The following is a 19,759-nucleotide window of genomic DNA, read 5'->3' as shown; positions in this document are numbered from 1 at the left end:
ATTTTTGATAATAAATCTTCCCTCCCATTTTTGCAATCTATATATCTGTAACATAGTTAGGGGAAAAAGTTCACTTTGGTGACCACTCTCTGGCTAGTAAGGTTTGACGATCGATGTCAATCTTAATCTTTAGTCACCTACTTTTACTTACAATAATTACTTTCCTTGTTTTTATCATGTCATTGATTTATTGTTTTCTTGTTCGTATTGTGTCGCCAGACAATAACATACTTCAACACTTGCCACCTACTTTCTGCAATTTTATCATTCTCAGTTTGCCTTTTTTATCGATTGCATTTTATTAAATATTTCTTTTTCGTATTCTGTAACCATCAAAGCACATCCTAAGCCACCTACTTTTTTACAATAATTATTTTTCTTATCAAACACTTTCACGGGAAACTGAAAACTGGTCCATAGAGATGAACTCCTTTGCGTTTGTTGTTATTGAACCAGAATAAGGAGAATCTCACTGTGATTATTGCATTACCCTACCTGAGGGAACTAAAGCAGACAAATCCGAGTTGATAAAGTGTCTATAGAGAGAAGGCTGTAGACATCTAGGAATCCGGGATGCTATAATTGAATCAGAAAACAGCACCTTTTGCAATGAGATACTGTCATTATTAATATGTGGGTTTGTGGGTTACCCTTAACTAAATACAGATTTGGCTTTACCTGTACAATGTGTATAGAAATACACATGTAAAGAAATATTACTTTAAGCTTTTACTGTGTCATGTTATTGTAATGAGAAATCGCCTAGATGACTAGACGTTATTTAGAGGCATGCAATAATACCTTAAAGTACCAGTATGTGATGATATTAATGTGTTTAAATGTGATTATCTAACCATAATACGTACAATTTAGTATTTAGATTATAATCGCCCCATTGGCCGTCACAGAATACCATCCATTCATATTTGGATGTCATTTTGATTAAAAACACATTTTAAATTTAGCTTTCATCGTGAAAATGCTTTATTTCACGGTATTTTCCATTGTGTCCTTGGTGGTCTTTAGTTTTTCCCAATCGGTAAATAATTTAAACACACATCATCATAAAATACCTGCATCCCAGGCACGTATCAATGCAAAATTATGAAACAAGCATGATCTTCATCCGTAGCGGTGTCTTTTTAAAAGACAGTTCTTGTTTGGACTCGAGCCATTTGATGCAGTGGGAAGTTCAGAATAATAAACGATGAATACAGACATTTTCCTAGATGGAAACATTTGTTCCAATTTCGAAGTAATTTAGCAATATTTACCATTAAATTGGAAATAGTCTAATACTGTAGATAATAATATAAATGTATGACGCAAATGTTGTATTTATAAACAATGACAATTTGTATAAAGATTTTTCCAGTGTCGATGTCGTTGAATCAAGAGGACCCGTCAATTTCAACACACACAGATTATACATGTAGGCCCCTGGATGATGTCAGGTATGAAATCAGCTATAGATCTTGCTTCAATTTGCTTTTGCATTAAATTAAAGTGCTGCCGAAGACCTTTCAAATTCTTAAAAATGTAAGTTTGAATTATAAGCTGACTATATAGTATTCACAAAAAGATTGCCTATTGCATGTCGTTGGAAAAGCCCGCCAAATTGGATAAAGTCACATGGTGACACCATTTTTGGCTCCTTTAGCATTAAAGTTTGTTCGTCTATCCGATCACATAATATTTTGCAACAAAAATGTCTGTCTTTTGTCTCGAAATGGGTACACGAAATTGACGGGATTATCATGCCTCAGTATTAAAGGGTATGAGGCCAAGGGGTCCATTGGATGCTTTTGAATAATTTGGCCTTCTTACATAATGATCGAGATTCGAGAACAAGTATTTTACAGGTATGATTTATGATTAGATAATTATTTAGCATCCATCCGCGTTGTCTTGTCAGATGATTTCAGAGAATCACTGGCTGGGTACCTCTTGACTGATGCATTTCATATCTATACCAGAGTGCTTCGAATATTAATAGGCCCTAATATGTTTCAGTTCTACTCTAGTCTTAGCTTGAACCTATGTTGATATCTTTTTTGATTTTACATTGTCTTGCTTAGTGCATTGTCTATACTTAGTGTCGTTCTTTTTTTATATTTATTTATTTATTTATTTATTTATTTATTTATTTATTTATTTATTTATTTATAATGATTTATTTATTAATTATTTATCTATTTATCTATCTATTTATTTATTTATTTATTTATTTATTTATTTATTTATTTATTTATTTATTTATTTATATTTATTTATTTATTTATTTATTTATTTATTTATTTATTATGATTTATTTATTTATTTAGGCCTATTTATTTATTTATTATTTTTTATGCTTTCATTCATTCTTTCTTTCATTCTCGCTTCCGTTCTCTCTTTCTTTCTTGCTTGCTTTTTATGGTTTATACTGCATTAGTTTTTATCTAATTTTGTCCTGTTCCCCACATCAAGTTGGTATATACTGCCTCGAATCTTTAATAATAACAATGAAGGAGTAAAATACTCGTACTTGCAAAATCATTACCTTCACAGTTTGGTTTCCCTCGCATGCTTTCAAAATGTGCAGTTTCAATTGACATCAACGAGTTTTTCCAGATGAGTTTTCAGTTTTACAGCAACAACAACCTTGCATCTATTTTCATGAGGTGTCATATCGGCGGGACCAATTTTCTTCTGGTCATAAGAAACTTCCGGTATAGTGGTAATTGACTTGAACAATAAACTTCATATATTTTAAACAATACAGTATTTTCGCCATCAAAATATTGTTATTATTAGTTTTCCACAAGGTCTATTAATCATTTTTACACATTTTTTAGTGGTTGTTACGGTTTTTTGAGCAAATTCCACGATATTTAATGTCGTCAAACCCCTCGTGTGCAAGATCCTGGAATTTTTCCACATGTTCTTCTGCGTAACACATGTGCACCCGTAGTTCAAGTTCGTAGACTTTGTACATCCAAAATAAAAAAAAAAAATGGCCCAAAGGGTGCTTAATTCTTTCATATTTTTAAAAATATTTGTCTTATGGTATACAATTTCTGAGCCCCTTGGTACATTTCACAGCTTCCAAAAGTGTAATTTGCTGTTGAATGAAATTCTAGCCTCATTTTGTTCTATAAAATGTTTTCGAGCCGTTGCAGTTTGTATCATCACACATATTCAGTGAAAGAGAGATTTATTTCTTTCACATCATTACGGTAATCTGTTTACAGTAATTCGGGTGAGTCAATTACCCCATTCATCTGTCACGGTGTATCTATGCGTACACTTCGGGGGATCATCACCTCTGATGCCAGTGATAAACCTATTTACCTGACAATGTGAATGATGCATCGAATTCTTTCACCACAAATTGTCGAAGTGCTTGTAATGTCTTTTTCGTCCCGAAGTTTGGTTAAAAAGTAAAGTGTTATAATTTTTGGAGATGTAAAGCATACATTCAGATTTGTATTGCATATATACATGAGTCATGACGTACAAGCACAGCCACGTAATTACACCAATTACTAATAGCCGAGTAACGTCACTTTGAACTGTGTGCTCTTTTAATATGCAGTGCTTGTTTGTTTGTAGAACCACTGTAAAGAAGGCCATTATTGTCAGGCTGCTTCATGCATTTAAACGGGGTGTCCCCGATAGTATAGCCTGAGGGCATTTAATACTGATAAAAAACACAGTGGATAAAAAATTAAATCACTATTAGGAAAATGTCATAACATATAGCTTGACCGATAACAAATTGAAATAAATGACAAGTCAAGGACGAAATCAGCCGAGGAGAGATAAAAGGAGCTTTTGTAATTTTACTTAACAATGAACAGTGATAATGGTGATGAACATTCCGACGTTCCCGCCATTTTTTGGTCTGAATGCTTTATGTTGATGGATTCCGTTTGTTATGTCTATTGTGTGTCAAATGTTCACTATCATTATATCATTACTGCATCTTTATCGTTAATTTATCAGCTTATGTTTGAGTTATTTCATGGTATTAATCTGTAATATTGAATAAAACAACTCATCTTCATAATCAGCATAGGTAAAGTTCATTGACATCAAAGAGTGATTGAGCGAGATTGAGCGCGAAAAAGTTTTACAGAACTACCATGTGGGTGTGAGCTATAAACGATTCTGATCTTTTTCACCAGTTTACTTGGAACAGAGTAGGCTACACAGCCAAAATTTCCAAAATATTGCCATTGTAATAATATATGAATGATTATTGTAAAGGCTTATAAAATCGTAACCTTTTCGGATCACAGCGGATTTGACAAAAACAGCGCAAAACTTATTCTCATTTGGTTCATCATCTTAAACATTGAAATAAGCACACTATGACGTATCTATGACTGGACTATACACAATCCAGGACTGAGATCATTGAGATGTACAAAGCAGTATCATTGCTACTGAACCAGTCTAAGCCAATAATTGACCACAAAAATCCCCTACGTGTACTTTTACATTATAAAGAGTTCAAGTGCACTACACGCAGCTTATTTGCTGTCAAACTAATCATTTTCATAATTCAATACATATACAGGACATGCGTGCGACTAGGTGTATTAAATCATAATAGAATCATTATAAAAACACATACTATTTGACAATTTTTTATTTCGGGAAGAAAGGATGCCCCGGTCTACATCGTGAACTTAGGGGTGAATAGAGGGAAAAGTGCATGCTAGACGATGACTAGCAATTTAAATGTTTATCAAATTATCATAACATGTTAAATGGATTTATCCCGGGGGGGCACTCAACTTTGGAGGTGACGCGTATGTAGGGCTGTTAAGACCCCTTTTTCAGCATCGCTGTCACCCAAAGACCCCATATTTTTTACGAACACATGCTCGCTCCGCGCTCTGTCACCCACAGACCCCCTATTTTTCCATTTGATCTGTCACCCAAAGACCCTTACAAGTTCAATTTGAACAGCAACTTTCATTTATCACTGATTTTGTTACTTATTTTGAAAAAATAAAGAAATTTGAAGCCATTTAGAACTAGAAATTCGATTTTCGAGGTTTTTGTGGCGCTGTTTTGGTTCTCACCCAAAGATTCCATTTAAAAAAAAGGTCATGTTCTCACCCAATGACCCCATATTTTTTACATTTTGCTCTCACCGAATGCCAAAAATCATGCTCTCACCCAATGACCCCATATTATTTACATGTTGCTCTCACCGAATGCCCCTTAGTGCGAAAGCGCCAGCCCTACACCTATATCCATTTCAAATTGAAGTGCCCCTTCGGGGATTTATATGAGTAATATAAATACTTTATTATAAGTAAGTTGGCCTTTCTTTTCCAGAGTTCTTTTCCATAAAAGTAAGGGCCCTTCCAGCTCGATGTTCAACCTGTTACTTTGAAAGGTTTGGGAAAATATGGGACTCCAGCTGATTTTGCACACCTTGAGAATTCCCATGAATCGAGGATGTGATTTTGCACACTGATTTGAGATGTAACTTGAGTCGTAAAAGTGTGAGAATTTGGTTTCCCTTACAAAATAGCTAATGTCACAAATACATTCATCTATTAGGCCTCAAAATTTTCCGTAAGTAATACACGTCACCATTATATGATCATCAAAGACCTTTATGTTTATCAATTATCAGTATCAAGTCAATTTTGGTCTCTCCAAATGAGAGATATACTTACAATTAAGTATATGTGTTTAAAATGCGCACTTATAAAATACGATATGAACAATATTACGAAGGCATCCCAACTTTTCTCTTTTTGATGACATCCATAAAAATAAAATATCCATAAACTTTTGGTCGTATATTTTTGATATAGTAAGTCACGTTCCTATTCTGACATATTTTTGGCAACAATGAGAATGTGAATACTTGTGCAATGCACTTGCAACGAACTTTGTCAGACTTGTTTATATCAAGATTAATGTAAAACATCTTGCAATACCGTCTAAACATTTCTTAGTAGAGCCTGGGACTATGGACTGATCAGCTGATGAAGCTTATATTAAAGTAGTAGAGGCCTAGGCCCTATATCAAACCATATCAAAACTGGACTCGAACTTATTTCTGTGCAGTGTGGTACTGATGCACACCCCTTAGACATGATAGAGGAGTTCGGATGTCCGGATGTGCAGGACGGCGTGATTTGTTAGAAATCCAGTGTCCAAAGGTGACAAAATCCAACAGAAAAATAATTCAAATTCGGGAATCCTCAATTTATGAGCTCATTTTGGACAATTCCGTGAATTTTCTTTCATTTAATTGCATTTCCAGCTTTTTCAGTAACATTGGCATCTGAAATTCCAGTCGTTTTCAGAAAAAGAAATTTTCTGGAATAGCCCATTATGGTTATACGATGTATTGCTGGTCGAAGCAGCAGAAAAAAAAGTAGTTCACAGCATCTTGCGAATGGTAGTGAGCTTTAGCAAAAATTGCATTGCTCAATTCATAGCGAGCGTGTAGAAGAATTCAAATATCACAGATAGCCTATACTTTTGTAGGTCATGGTTCTTGAGTTATGTTGTAAAGAGGGCTGAATAACAACACTTTTGTAAAACGTACATAACTCATTAACAGCAATCAATTAAGCAAGTTTTCAAAGTATACGATTTGTAGAATGAACTTTTGCAAAACACCAAAGTGTTATTTTTCAATAATATATTGATTATTTTACTATTAATTTAGTTTGAAATTTATTTTACAAAATTGTAATTAAAGTGATTATGCGGCACAGAAATATTTTAAGAGTGAATTCGACAAACTTGCTTTAAGTGCTTTTCCTCGACGCGTCATAAAAGGAAAGCAGTTATAATTAAACAAGCTATACATTTTATAGCGATGTGGAGTATGCATCGGGCTTTACATTGCACGTCCCTAACATGTTAAACAACTTCAAACGTATGATACAAAATATTGAATTGTAGACTATAGAGATATACAGGATTAACAAGATTGTTATCATTTTTTCAGTCAAAATGACGTTGTCCAGATCATCGCTTCGTCAATTCATCGTCATTCTTTGACAGTTCACAGCTCTCTAAAAATGTATCAAAGAACTCAGACTACCTTTTGCAATAATTTTATCTGCCCCATAAAGCACAATACCTACATATAATATATATAGGTGAATAAACGTGATAGGAGTGAAGCACGGGTACTGAGATGTTGGTGCGTCGGGGGAGTAATACGCATTGATTAACCTATTTAACAAAAGTATCACTAAAAATGTTGGAAAATAGAACCAAATATAAATGTATCAACCTGCCCGAAAAGTGAATCAATCCTACGTGACATAAACGCGTGCGAAAGCATTGCGCGTATATGTACACGAAGTGTTATCCATGCACTCCGCGTAATTTTCTAATCGCTTTTCTGATTGGCTGCTTTGATATAGGAGTGTATGAAAAAATTAATCATTTCTAATTCAGGTACATGTTTCCACAGACATCCTATAGCCATTGTGAACCAATCAGCTTTATTTCAATATGTGACTCTCTAAATCCAAAGCATCACTCACTCGCTTTTTGTTAATCCATTTATTTACATCATTATCCTAAAACCTATAATTTCCTTTTATTTTATATACATTTTCTTTGGCATATTTCCGTTATCATTTGATGTGAAAGTGGTGTCTGCCAAATTGAAATGTTCCATCAGTCAAGCTGTAATGGAACAGGTGATGCCTTGCGTGAGCATATATCTTCATGACAGATCACATTCGCTTACAGTTTGATATCTAGACGATGTCAATGGAAACCCGGTTACACACACCATTGGATTTATGATAGTAACATGGTTGGTAGCCTATTTTTGGTTGGCTCAAGACGAGATTACAAAGTGTTCCAAAAATACTATCCATTTTGGGGTATGAACTCTGAAACAAGCCCGGGAAACAAGACAACGCAGAGTCGCAGACCTATCCGTGTCAAAGATGTGTGGTATATCATGTTTCAGAGCATCATCATGATCATTGAACAGATTCGAGGGACAAAGCTCTATCTCAGTCTTTTGGCTGCGAATCGTATTCTGAATCTTTTAATATCCGCGGGCATGGGCGACAGGGCACATACCCCTATTTTTTGGGAAAGGGTGGGGGACGTCCCACCCCCTAAAAATCAAAATAGAAGAAAAAATAAAGGAATAATTCCGGGAATAAATCAGTGCCATTTGCATCTTCCTATTTAGCACGAAAAACAACATGTTTTGCAGGCCCAAATACAGGGTAAAATTGTACAATCATACTTCGCGCGCATTGACAGCACATGTAGAAGTGACGTCATAATCGGATTAACTACCATAGCAATAGATGAATACAATTTTTGAATAGACCGCCCTGCACTACAAGCAGATTGCACTAATCACCTGTGTATGTCAGCAAACATAGATTGAATACAACTTACAATACCGCTCTTTTCAAAGATCTTACAGGTGCGAGTGATCAGCCTTTCTTTGACATCTATGGTTCATCGGTACCGCGCAAAGATGTTGTAGTGCAGGGCGGTATAGTCAAAATTGTATTCGTTTATTGCTATGGTAGTTAATCCGATTAACTACGTCACTTCTACGGCGTATATTTTAAACAAGAAGTAGAAGCCCTATACGGCAGCGCAAATATAGATGGTTGAATAAATTATGCATGGATTTGATAGAAAGTAGATCTTCCCGGAGAAATTATTATTCTCATTGACCCTGACCTCTTCTGAACTATCCAAATCAAATAATTTCCGGGTATATTAGTACTTCTAATTGGCGGTGTTACGATAAATGGTGGTTCTCGACCTTCATCTAGGCCAATTCCCTTGGGTAGGGAAAGGAAGACCTACTCAATATTTTGAAACCATCACAATTGTGTCAGGCGCCCAATCTGCAAAACCGGAACCACTTACACCTAGTCCAACGAGTAGGACTATTTTTTCTTAGTTAATCACTATCGCGGTTAATCTTGAGCATGTTGAGAGATTACCCGAGTCTGAGTGTAGTTAGTAAACTACGAAAAAAATATGTCCTATTCTTCGGACTACTTGCACCGGTCACCGAGTGGACCTTGCTTCCTTTAAATCTGCGTATTTGTGATTCACTTGATGTTTTCAAAAAGACTTTAAAAACTCATCTGTTTAAGATTGCTTATGACATGTATGATAATTGACTTCTACAAATATGTGACTGTTTTTATAATTGTGTGTTAATTTTTAATTGTTCAATGTTTGTGCCTCGGAATAGGTTGTCTAGCTAGATGGCGCATTATAAATGCATTATTATTTATGAAATGTAGTTTTGCCGACAGAGAATATTGTTATAAGCAAACAAACAAATAAAAGATTCGGTGGTACACTGCACGGTCGCATCAACACCCCAAAATGAACTTTTAACTGAAGCGCTAAAGCGGGTGTTTATCAATCATGTTTCTACTAAACCATACATGTAAATTGGAAAGTTCATTGTGAGTGTAATGATGCGACCGTGAGCCGCTGTTTTTTGCACCGTTTATTACGTAAATATTTTCTGTGTGTAAAAAACGAGTAATTAAAGCAACTTATTCAAAAGAATTCAAACTTTTGTCAAAATATTGGATCATTATCAGGTTTATCACGTACATGTAGGCGTATAGAAGCTTCGAGATGGGTATTTCTTAAAACAATCGTATAAGAAACAGCCGAGTTTGGGACTACCTGGCTAGTGCTTGGCGGTTATGCCTCGACTGTTTTCAGTGCTGTTATTGTTTTTAAGCCATGAGATTGACAACAAATAATCCATATGACAAAGGTTAACCTATACTTCCGAATTCCCATCTTCAATTTGTTTGGTTTATCTGTAAGGGCCAAAGTGTCATCTCATCTGCCTCTCTCACGTCTTACGTGCCTGTAATTTGTCTCAATCGTGTTTATTGTACTTTCTAGCACCCCCTCTGGCCAACGTGGAGGTTTCCATTGACCGTGTGGTAACCTGAGCGGAATTTCCTATTCTCAAGCACCCCGGGGGTGGTCATTTTAAGTCAAAGCAATTTGCTGCACTTGACATTGATATGTCTCTCTCAGCGGTTTGTATGGGCTCATCCACGTGTCGAAAAGTTCATCACATACGTTGTCATCTTTTAACCGCAAATTTTTCAACTTTTGAACTGTTTTTGAAATTGTTTGTTGGCCTATCTGTTTTCTAGATATTTTGAAATAAAACTTTTTATGTAAAAGAATGATTAGGCCAAGTAAAATAAAAAACATGTTTCACGTCTGGGGCCTTTTTATTTTGTATTTTTCATCGCAAAATCGGTGTAAATACCCAAAATTAGAGCTGTTTTAGCGTATACAATAATGCCTGGAAAAAGGAGGAGGCCTCTTTTTATTTGTTGTTCTGAGAGATAGGCCCCGCTAACTATCACAAAACCTTGTAAAAGTGTTCCTTGTATATTAGCAAGACTATAGAAAGCATCTCTACTTCCTAGACATATTTTTTTGAAAAGTTATAACTGAATTTCAAAAATTAAAAATTAAATTGAAGAAACCTCAAAAAAGGAAGCGGGAGGGGACGTGAAACATGTTTATTTTTTTATTTGGCCTTACATTAACAATGATACTGCTTTGTACATCTCAATGATCTCATCTCAGTCCTGGATTGTGTACAGCCCAGTCATAGATAAGTCATAGTGTGCTGATTTCAATGTTTAAGAAGATGAACCAATTGAGAATAAGTTTTGTGCCGTTTTTATTTTGTCAAGAATCATCAATGATTGAATGTTGGGTGGTAAACATGAGCTGTTTGAGATCTATAAGTGTATACGTGCAACATAAAAATCTGCGACCAACTTCTCACTTTTCACTTTGCTATTAAAATAAAAAATGAAAACAAGTTCTGAAGACAATAGAGCCTAGTATAAAAAGTGAAACTTCTAAAAGTTTGTGAATATGCAATTAATATAATTCATGAAATGATGAAAACCTGTTAATAATATGATAAGAAATAAGAAAATTAAATCTAATCCCAGGCGGAAAAAAACAGATAGATATGAAGAGTTTTGTTGCAAAATCCATCCAGTTTTTGGCTTTTTGAGAAAAACAACTTTTTTTATTGTGCAAGAGTTAACCTGAAGTAAGGTTTAAACAATTAACGTAACAACCTGAGTTGTTTGAAAAATTTAAACAGTTGTTTAAAATATTTTTGCAGTGTACTGTGTAGCCTGGGCTTGACATAGGCCTACATGTATAAGGAAATGGGTTCAGAGGAGTGTAAAATGAAGGTGCCAATTTCCTTCATAGTTCAATGACCTATTTTTAAATCATTGTTTACACCTTACATCGAAAACAAGAAAGGTCAGTTTTAAAGTAGGTCTACTCAATACCAGTGAGTGAAGGTAGTTGTCAGATTACAAAGTACATGAATATTTCCCAAACGTCTTATTTAACATGTTTAAATGTTTTCTGGCCACTTTTATTCTCATATTTCCATTTGAAAAGGTTACGAAAATGTTTTGTGTTTGCTGATATTGATAAATGATGAAGAGCTCAATTTTGTATGATTAATTCAACCTGAGCTTGCACGAAATAAAAACCATTCGATATTTAAGAATTTGAAAGCAGGCGAAAATATGAAACGCGGATGGGGTCATTACACTACGATTCATGAGATCATATTTTGCATGTAATTTGTGGTATAGGCCGCATCGTGTCATTTCATTAATTATATGGACGGTGACACGGAAAGAAATTTCCGCCTTTTACTATAATATGATCTTGAAATGTTGGATGAAACCCATCACGATGAGAGGACATCCGTGTGTGGTAAAATGTTTATATACTGGCAGTATTATTTTCATCATGATTATAATCAAAATCTATTTTTATACATACATTTATTTATTTATTTATTTATTTATTTATTTATTTATTTATTTATTTATTTATTTATTTTCAATTATTGATTTATTTATATTTATTTATTTATTCATTTATTTATTAATTTTTATTTATTTATTTATTTATTTATTTATATTCATTTATTTATTTATTTGTTATTTATTTTTATTTATTTATTCATTTATTTATTTATTTTTATTTATTTATTTATTTATTTTTATTTATTTATTTATTTATTTATTTTTATTTATTCATTTATTTATTTATTTTTATTTATTCATTTATTTATTTATTTTTATTTATTTATTTTATTTATTTATTTATTTATTTGTTTGTTTATTTATTTATGTATTTATCTATTTATTTATTTATTTATTTATTTATTTATTTATTTATTTATTTATTTATTTATTTATTATTTTGCGCCCAAATTTGGGTGCCCTTAATGCCATTTTCCTTGAGATGATGCAAACTTATAATTTACATCTTACGGTTTCTCTATTAATTGTGCATTTAATATGTGATATCTGAAAAGAAGTCACATAGAAAGTTTTCTGTGAAAAAATAGTTTTGGACTTTACCAGAAATGCCTCTTGGTTTTGCCCAAGTGCTACGAATCACACGCTCTGTTGGGGTGACGTTGCCCAGTAGTAGATACAGCAATTAATTTATTGCTAAGACAAGGAAAAACACTTAATTAGCCAAAGTACCAGATAAACCATTTTCTAACGGAAGTAGTATGTGTGAATTAAAGTTGCATTCACTTAGGTGCTGGCTATAATGATCTTAGAATAGCAGGACAATTCCCACGGAAGTCCATCAGTTCTCAAGACAAAAGCCATTTTAAGCGGGCAACACGCGCCTTAATTGTATCCAATTTGGGACACGAGAGTTAATGTTAACTTGGTTATGGATTTAAACATTGATGAACAGACGGACCGAAGATTTTATGTAATTAAACACTTTGCTATATGGAGTTCTGTCTGAAGAGTGGAAGGATATGAATATGTACCTCATCGCGGAACCATATAATATAATAATAATATTGTCAGTTGGCGTTGGAATACCAGGGTTGGAATAATTTGCTTTCTCTTGTTCTTGGAATATAATTAAGCTCTGGAATTTAGTTCAGCTCCCGGACAACTATAGGCCTATAGGCTAAGTTTGTGTTGCATAATTGGTAAGTTATTTGCTGATTTTAGGTGTTTTTTGCGTGTTTTTATGACACGTGCTTTTGCATGTTTGTTTATAATATGCGCGTGCATAGAAGTTCGATTTGAAAATTTCACTCAAACCTAAATATATATTTTCCACTTTGTCGTTCATCTTACGGGATTAAAAAGTATGTGATACCTCGTTGTCAATTTATAAGCAAAAAGGTCATTTTATTTTAAATGGTACATGGTCTCATCGTTTTAGTCTTCGAAACCTATAATCATTAATACGGTAGTTTGTTCTGGCCCGGCCCTGTGGGAAAGAGATTAATCCATGCAAGTTGAACTCTATGGACCTTGACCTATTTTGTGATGCTACCTGTAACTTTTCGACTGTGCAAACTATTCTTTATTTGAGTTGTTTTTGCAAGAGGAACAATTTGACACATGTTTGCATGGTAAAAAGCTGAGTACTAGTATTGTAGGTTTTGACGCCTATAGAACACAAAAATCTGACATGTGAACTTTTTGCTATATAGGCCTAACCAATTTTACTAGCTTTATTTTTTGACTGTGTAGTCCTATACCAGGATATAGGGTAAAAGTAGTCCGACAGGGCAAATTTGTTTTATTGTGACAGTCGGCCTGACTTTTGACCCTTGTGTGGTTTTGAGACCCTTTTGGCCCAAACGGCTGCCCATACAGTACACCTAACATACAGTGGGTTTTTTTACAGTCAATTTAATATGTACATGTAGTCCTACTCCTACGGGGCGAAGGAGATTTTACAGTTTACATTTTTTACTTTTAAAATTTTACATTTTTTTAGTAACTGTGCAGTTGTACGTGGGACTTTTATTCTTTTAAAATGGGGAGCCAAGGAGGCTTACTCCCCTCACGCCTTCAGCCATTTCATCTTCCAATGACCATAGAGTGCAAAGAAATCTAGTACTGAAACTTACTAACAATCAAGTTCAAACTCTGTGCATTTACAAGCCGCGAAATATCACACTCAAAATAGCCTTTGGAATCAATCTGCGTGTTTCTACTGAGGGTACAATTCCGGGCCATGCCGTGCCGTGCCGTGCCGTGCCGGGTAACGAGCCCAGTAGAAACGACTTGGGGTAATCGGTTGCCGTGTCATGCCGGGTCATGTGCTCGCCTTTCGTGATCCACCTCTTGAGGTGGATCATGCCAAATCAAAGCGTGTAATCTGCGCAGTAGAAACGAGCCGTGTCATCGGTTGCCGGGTCGAGGTCATGCGTGTTGCAAAAATAACGCGATTTATATTCTACTTGTATAGTCTAGCTTAGGCCTATGATGTAGTATAGGTTCCTTCTTTCCGATATTATATACACTGGACACATGTGTGACTCGCATGAACTTGATGAAGTAAAATGGATATGACTTTACTTAGTCTAGGCCTACTTCTCTATAGGCCCCCTAGTTAATGAGTTGGTTATATCTTTATAATTAATGAGTTGGTTATATATGAGCTGTAAATTAATTATCATAATAGCCAATTACTAGATCCACTGGTAAATTAATGCAATTTGGATTTTACGAAAATACTAAATTGTGATTGTAGGTCATATGCCATGAGCTGCCATCCGTAGACATTTAAATTTAGGATATAATTAACCGTCAAATCTGTTTTCCGTACTTCCGGTTTACAGGAAAAAAATGCCGTGCATCGTGCGAGACACGGCTTTCTGGTCTCAGTAGAAACAAGCTGGGTAACGGTGGCCGGATTATGATCGGTATTTTGTGCCCGGAAAATAGCGGGTCAAAAAGCCGTACGCTCAGTATAAACACGCTGAATGAGCATGATCATGATCCCAAGTTAAATGGTGTGGAGCCGGGGGTGGAAAGGTGCATTTATAAACCTTTGCTATCAAATCTTGCGCAGTAATAATAATTCCAATCACCTTATCGCCAAGTCAAAATAAATTAGATGAACTACGTATCATGTAGGCGCAATTAGTGTATATTATAATCAAACGAAATGACGTAGTTTTGAATTCGAACTCGATAAACGTTGTGGCACGTGCCTGCTAGTTTTGATAGGTGTCAATCACAGCATGCCATCATGCATTCCCATGATGCTTCAATGTAACTGCACAAACTTAACAGGAACCTTGTTATATATACTTGGCTAAAAGGATGGTAAGAATAATGCACTATGGGAAGGCTAGGTTGTCTTCTGTGGGTGTCAATATTCATGAAAGAGTTTGTGGGGTGCTAATCCACATCACATTGGCATAGCACTGAGGATAACCACAAAATAAACATAATAACCTAACCCTGTACCCTCATGGGTAATATTATGTTCACATTACCTGGTGCTTGGGGGCTTCCATGAACAACCTCAGGTGGCCATTCCTATGCTGTCGAAAACAAAAGAGGTTTAAGGCGACATTGATCTTTTCATTTATGATATCTAAAAACAATACAAAAATTGAATCACACGTATAGGTCTTTGTATGCCAATTGACACTAAATTAAAATTATTAACTGCAAGCAGGACATAGGCCTATTGTGATCAAAATACCGGCGATATTTTACTTAGACCTATATTAATATTTAAATCAACTCATCTATAGATCCAGTATTCCTTATACTGAAATACTCAGTGGACTAAATATCATTCATTCGCTTATAAATATCATAGGTTTTACCTTTTTATAGGAGCTACATATTTGTATGAGTTGCAAGAAAATTGAAAATAACTCTTCAAACAATAATAACATTGGCATTGTCACCTTAATGCCCTCCAGGTTTTCAAGCCGTTATCACACGAATTTTAAAACAAAAGCTTGCTAAACTTGACATTCATTGAGAGTGAAAAGAGGATGCATAAAAATTCCCTTTAAAAGGGAAAGCCAGCAATGTAGAAGAGGTCTTGTAATTAGTTTTGGTCAATGTGAAAGGCATTTTTAGGATCACGGCTTACATCCATGTTACATGATAGTCCACCAAACCATCAACGATGAGAACATGTACACTGAAACTGCAGAAAACATTAACTCCTATGTCTGCGATAGGCACTATCCTCCAATATTAAATCGTTTACAATATAAAGTGAGGCACCTCACTATTTGCTTTCCTAGCCTCTCGGCTCGTGATAGGCCATGTATCTTCGTAAATTAATGAAGAGGCGCCCAATACAGGTAGTACTAAATGTCAGGAATATGGCAATTTGTGTGAAACGTTTCATAACATTCAAACTTTATTCAATAAAGTGTTGACGAAATCAAAAATTGTTTGCAAAATATATAGGCCTATTTCACAATAAGATTTTGACAACAAATACATTTTAAAATGTTGCTGTAGTCTGTGTTCATACAAACGATTAAAACGTTTTCATAACCTTTATATAATCCAACATTAGCAGTGTTATAAAACATTTTTACCACCAAAACCAAAACCCAAAATGTAACAATGCAAGTGTAAAACATTTTAAACACTTATGTATTTGCTGGGTATTACACATTTAATACATGGGGGTGGGGTGGGGTGGGGGGTGGGTGGTCGCTATCTGAAATGCGCTGGTCATCGTTGTTCCGTTGAGAATACAGGATATCCTCGTTGGATTCTATGGGACGCTGGTTATCTGACATCTGGTGTACAACATCCCGTGTAAGAATGTTGTTTATTTCATATGATTATAAACATGGGATAATCAGTGGTCAATATGTATGTGCAGTGCATTAGAAGTGGGATGGACTGGATCATAAGGGAATGCTTACGATTAACGATTTAAACATTTCATCTCGCAACGCAGATTTAAGGTTATACGATTTTCATTATCTGAATCAATATATTATTGAAAAATAACACTTTGGTGTTTTGCAAGTTCATATAGGCCTACTTTGAACAACATAACTCTAAGAACCACAGGACCTACAAAAGTATATCTTTGATATTTGAATTATTCTACACGCTCGCTATGAATTGAGCAATGCAATTTTTGCTAAAGCTCACTACCATTCGCAAGATGCTGTGAACTACATTTTTTTTTGCTGCTTCGATCAACAATACATCGTATACCCTTAAATAGTATAGGACAAGGACAACTTATTGACTAGACATAATTATCATCATGTGAATCATTGCCATTTACTACTTTTTCATAGGAATCTTCGACAGGACAAAACAAGTGAAGACCGCCCTCCAACACTTCCCCACACGCCCACATACATAATAGTACCCCACAACCCCGACCCCCACACACAGGGCTGCATGATAGCTCATGATATGCCCTACTAATAATGCACCACTTGTGATCCCTGCATTTGTGTCTGAACATTAGAAGATGGCCTGACCTAGTTGGACTACGTCAACTACTGTAATTTCAGTGTAGATGTGATGTCACTTTTTGACAGCTTTTGACAGGTCCACGCGTGACCAGCATCCCCCGGTCACGTCCGAGGTCAACTATGATGACTTCCTGGTATTTCTGGTTTCCTTGCACTTTGCTGCTTTACCACTAGGCCTACACTTCAGCAGGTACATGTAGTGTTATATAGAAAAATAGGGCGGTCTTAGGCATAATATTAATATAATATCAATACAACAGTCCGTCCTATTTTTTGAAGGAAAAAACAAAACAAAAGTAGGTTAATAATTGGTATAGGCCTAGATTACAATTAAAAAAGAAGAAGAACAAAAATTTATGTTCTGTATAGGTGTCAGATTTAGTCAAACAAACAAAATATATCTTTCATGAGTGTACATGTAGTGTACCACATTTTGGCTAAGTAATAGGATATAAGAGCATTAAGGTTATACGAGGTATTGTTGGTCGAAGCAGCCAAAAAAATCGATTGTCATGTCATTATCTTAATCAATATATTATTGAAAAATAACACTTTGGTGTTTTGCAAAAGTTCACTCTACAAATCATATACTTTGAAAACTTGCTTTATTGTTGTTAATGAGTTATGTACGTTTTACAAAAGTGTTGTTGTTTCAGCCCTCTTTACAACATAACTCAAGAACCACAGGACCTACAAAAGTATATCTGTGATATTTGATTTCTTCTACACGCTCGCTATGAATTGAGCAATGCAATTTTTGCTAAAGCTCACTACCATTCGCAAGATGCTGTGAACTACATTTTTTTTGTTGCTGCTTCGACCAACAATACATCGTATTACCTTAAAGCTTTGGAACCAGTGATCAATGATTGACAGCTTGGGTTGTTATTACTAAATATAAGAGTACTGCCATTGTGTCATTTTGTGACTACGTGGTGATTGAAAAAATTAATTTGAGCTTTATTCTTTTTATTTGAAACAGTCGTCTTGTATCCCATGCATGCAGTACCATTTTTACACCTCTCTCCTGCACTGCAATAGCAGTAATTTACAAACACAGTATTTTTAAATAATTTGTAAGGAGATCTTAAAAGAATTATAAGAAGATCTCCTTTTTGTTTCATTTTTGTCATCGTATAAACTTTTGTATGATAACTTTAGACATCTTTCTCTCACAACATGTCACCAAAGGGGACCCCTCATAGGCACATTATATTTTCCAACGTGACATTTAAAAATGATCTCTACTCCGGCATGTCTTCCAAGAAAACAATGTCGTGTTTAAAAGAGTATTCTAAACTCTTTTCCATGACTTTCTCACATAGGCTACATTCGTGAGACTCCTGATTTTGTGAGATAACCTTTTCTGTCAATTATGCTCATGTTCATGGAAAGAGGGGTAAAACATTTTGGAAAGTACTGCTGCCACTTTAGGTAATATACGTAATCGTTCAAGTTCTGATATCCGGGTTCGGCCTTCACACAAGCCTATAGTTATACTTATAGAAAAGAACGTCATTTTGGTACCCCAGTGCAGTCCAGCTTTAGTATAGTATTCCCCTTGACATGTGGTTTATCAATAAACTTCTTTTAGATGGAAATTTTAAAAAAGATACAGAAATATTTAGAAATATATTAATCATATATCTCATCGTAGCTGAAGGCCGTATAGATAATAATTATTTGATCACGCAAAGTAAAAAAACACATTTAATTTCACCTTCAGCCTAGCATATCAAACAGCAATACGTTTGCGTGCGACCTTTTATCCAAAGTACAGCCATGCAGTAGCTTAGGAAGGCTTTTTTTATTTCGAGATATATTCAATATTGGACCTAATTTTTCCTATAGGCTAAACCTCCTATACGACATGATACGAGGAAAATCTGAGAATTCCGCAAAGGAAACAATGAAAATCACATAAAACGCCACCATTAAGCATGTTAAGGGCCCCAGCAAACACAAAACGTTTTCGACATCATTCGCAAAAGGTTATAAAAGGTTGTCAGAAAACGTTTAAATGTCGGGTTATATAAAGGGTATAAAAACGTTTTCATAACCTTAAAAACATTTTTGATAATCTACTGCTCAGCAAACAAAAATGTTTTACAGAAAACGTTTAAATGTCGGGTTATATAAAGGGTATAAAAACGTTTTAATAACATTCCAAAAACATTCTTGAAAACTTGATACAAAACATTCTAAACAGAATGTTATTTTGGGGTTGACAAAATATTTTGCGAAAAATGTTTGCCCAAAATATTTTCAATAACGTTTTAAAAACGTTTTCATAACCTTTATATAACCCGACATTTAAATGATATTAAAAAGTTTTGAGAAAAACATTTTAAGAACATTTCTGTGTTTCCTGGGTTCAAATATTTTAACATAATGTTATTTAAGTATTGACACAATATTAGGCAAAAATGTTTGCAA

General features: G+C 34.7%; 1 protein-coding gene across 2 annotated transcripts in view; it reads left to right on the top strand.

Moving 5' to 3' along the window:
- The window catches only part of LOC140171160 (protein NDNF-like), a 104,593-nt gene that overhangs the window by 55,708 nt on the left and 29,126 nt on the right, over positions 1 to 19,759 (top strand). Inside the window, exon 1 of one of the 2 annotated variants that reach the window (XM_072194350.1) lies at positions 13,002 to 13,030. The exons of the other annotated variant lie outside the window; for it this stretch is intronic. The gene's annotated coding sequence lies outside the window, so the exon portion shown is untranslated. Of the gene's footprint in view, positions 1 to 13,001; positions 13,031 to 19,759 lie in introns of those variants that run through there. 2 annotated transcript variants of the gene reach the window in all.

This window comes from Amphiura filiformis, chromosome 15, assembly GCF_039555335.1.
Source record: "Amphiura filiformis chromosome 15, Afil_fr2py, whole genome shotgun sequence".
NCBI lineage: Eukaryota > Metazoa > Echinodermata > Ophiuroidea > Amphilepidida > Amphiuridae > Amphiura > Amphiura filiformis.
This window is presented reverse-complemented; position numbering and strand designations above follow the sequence as displayed.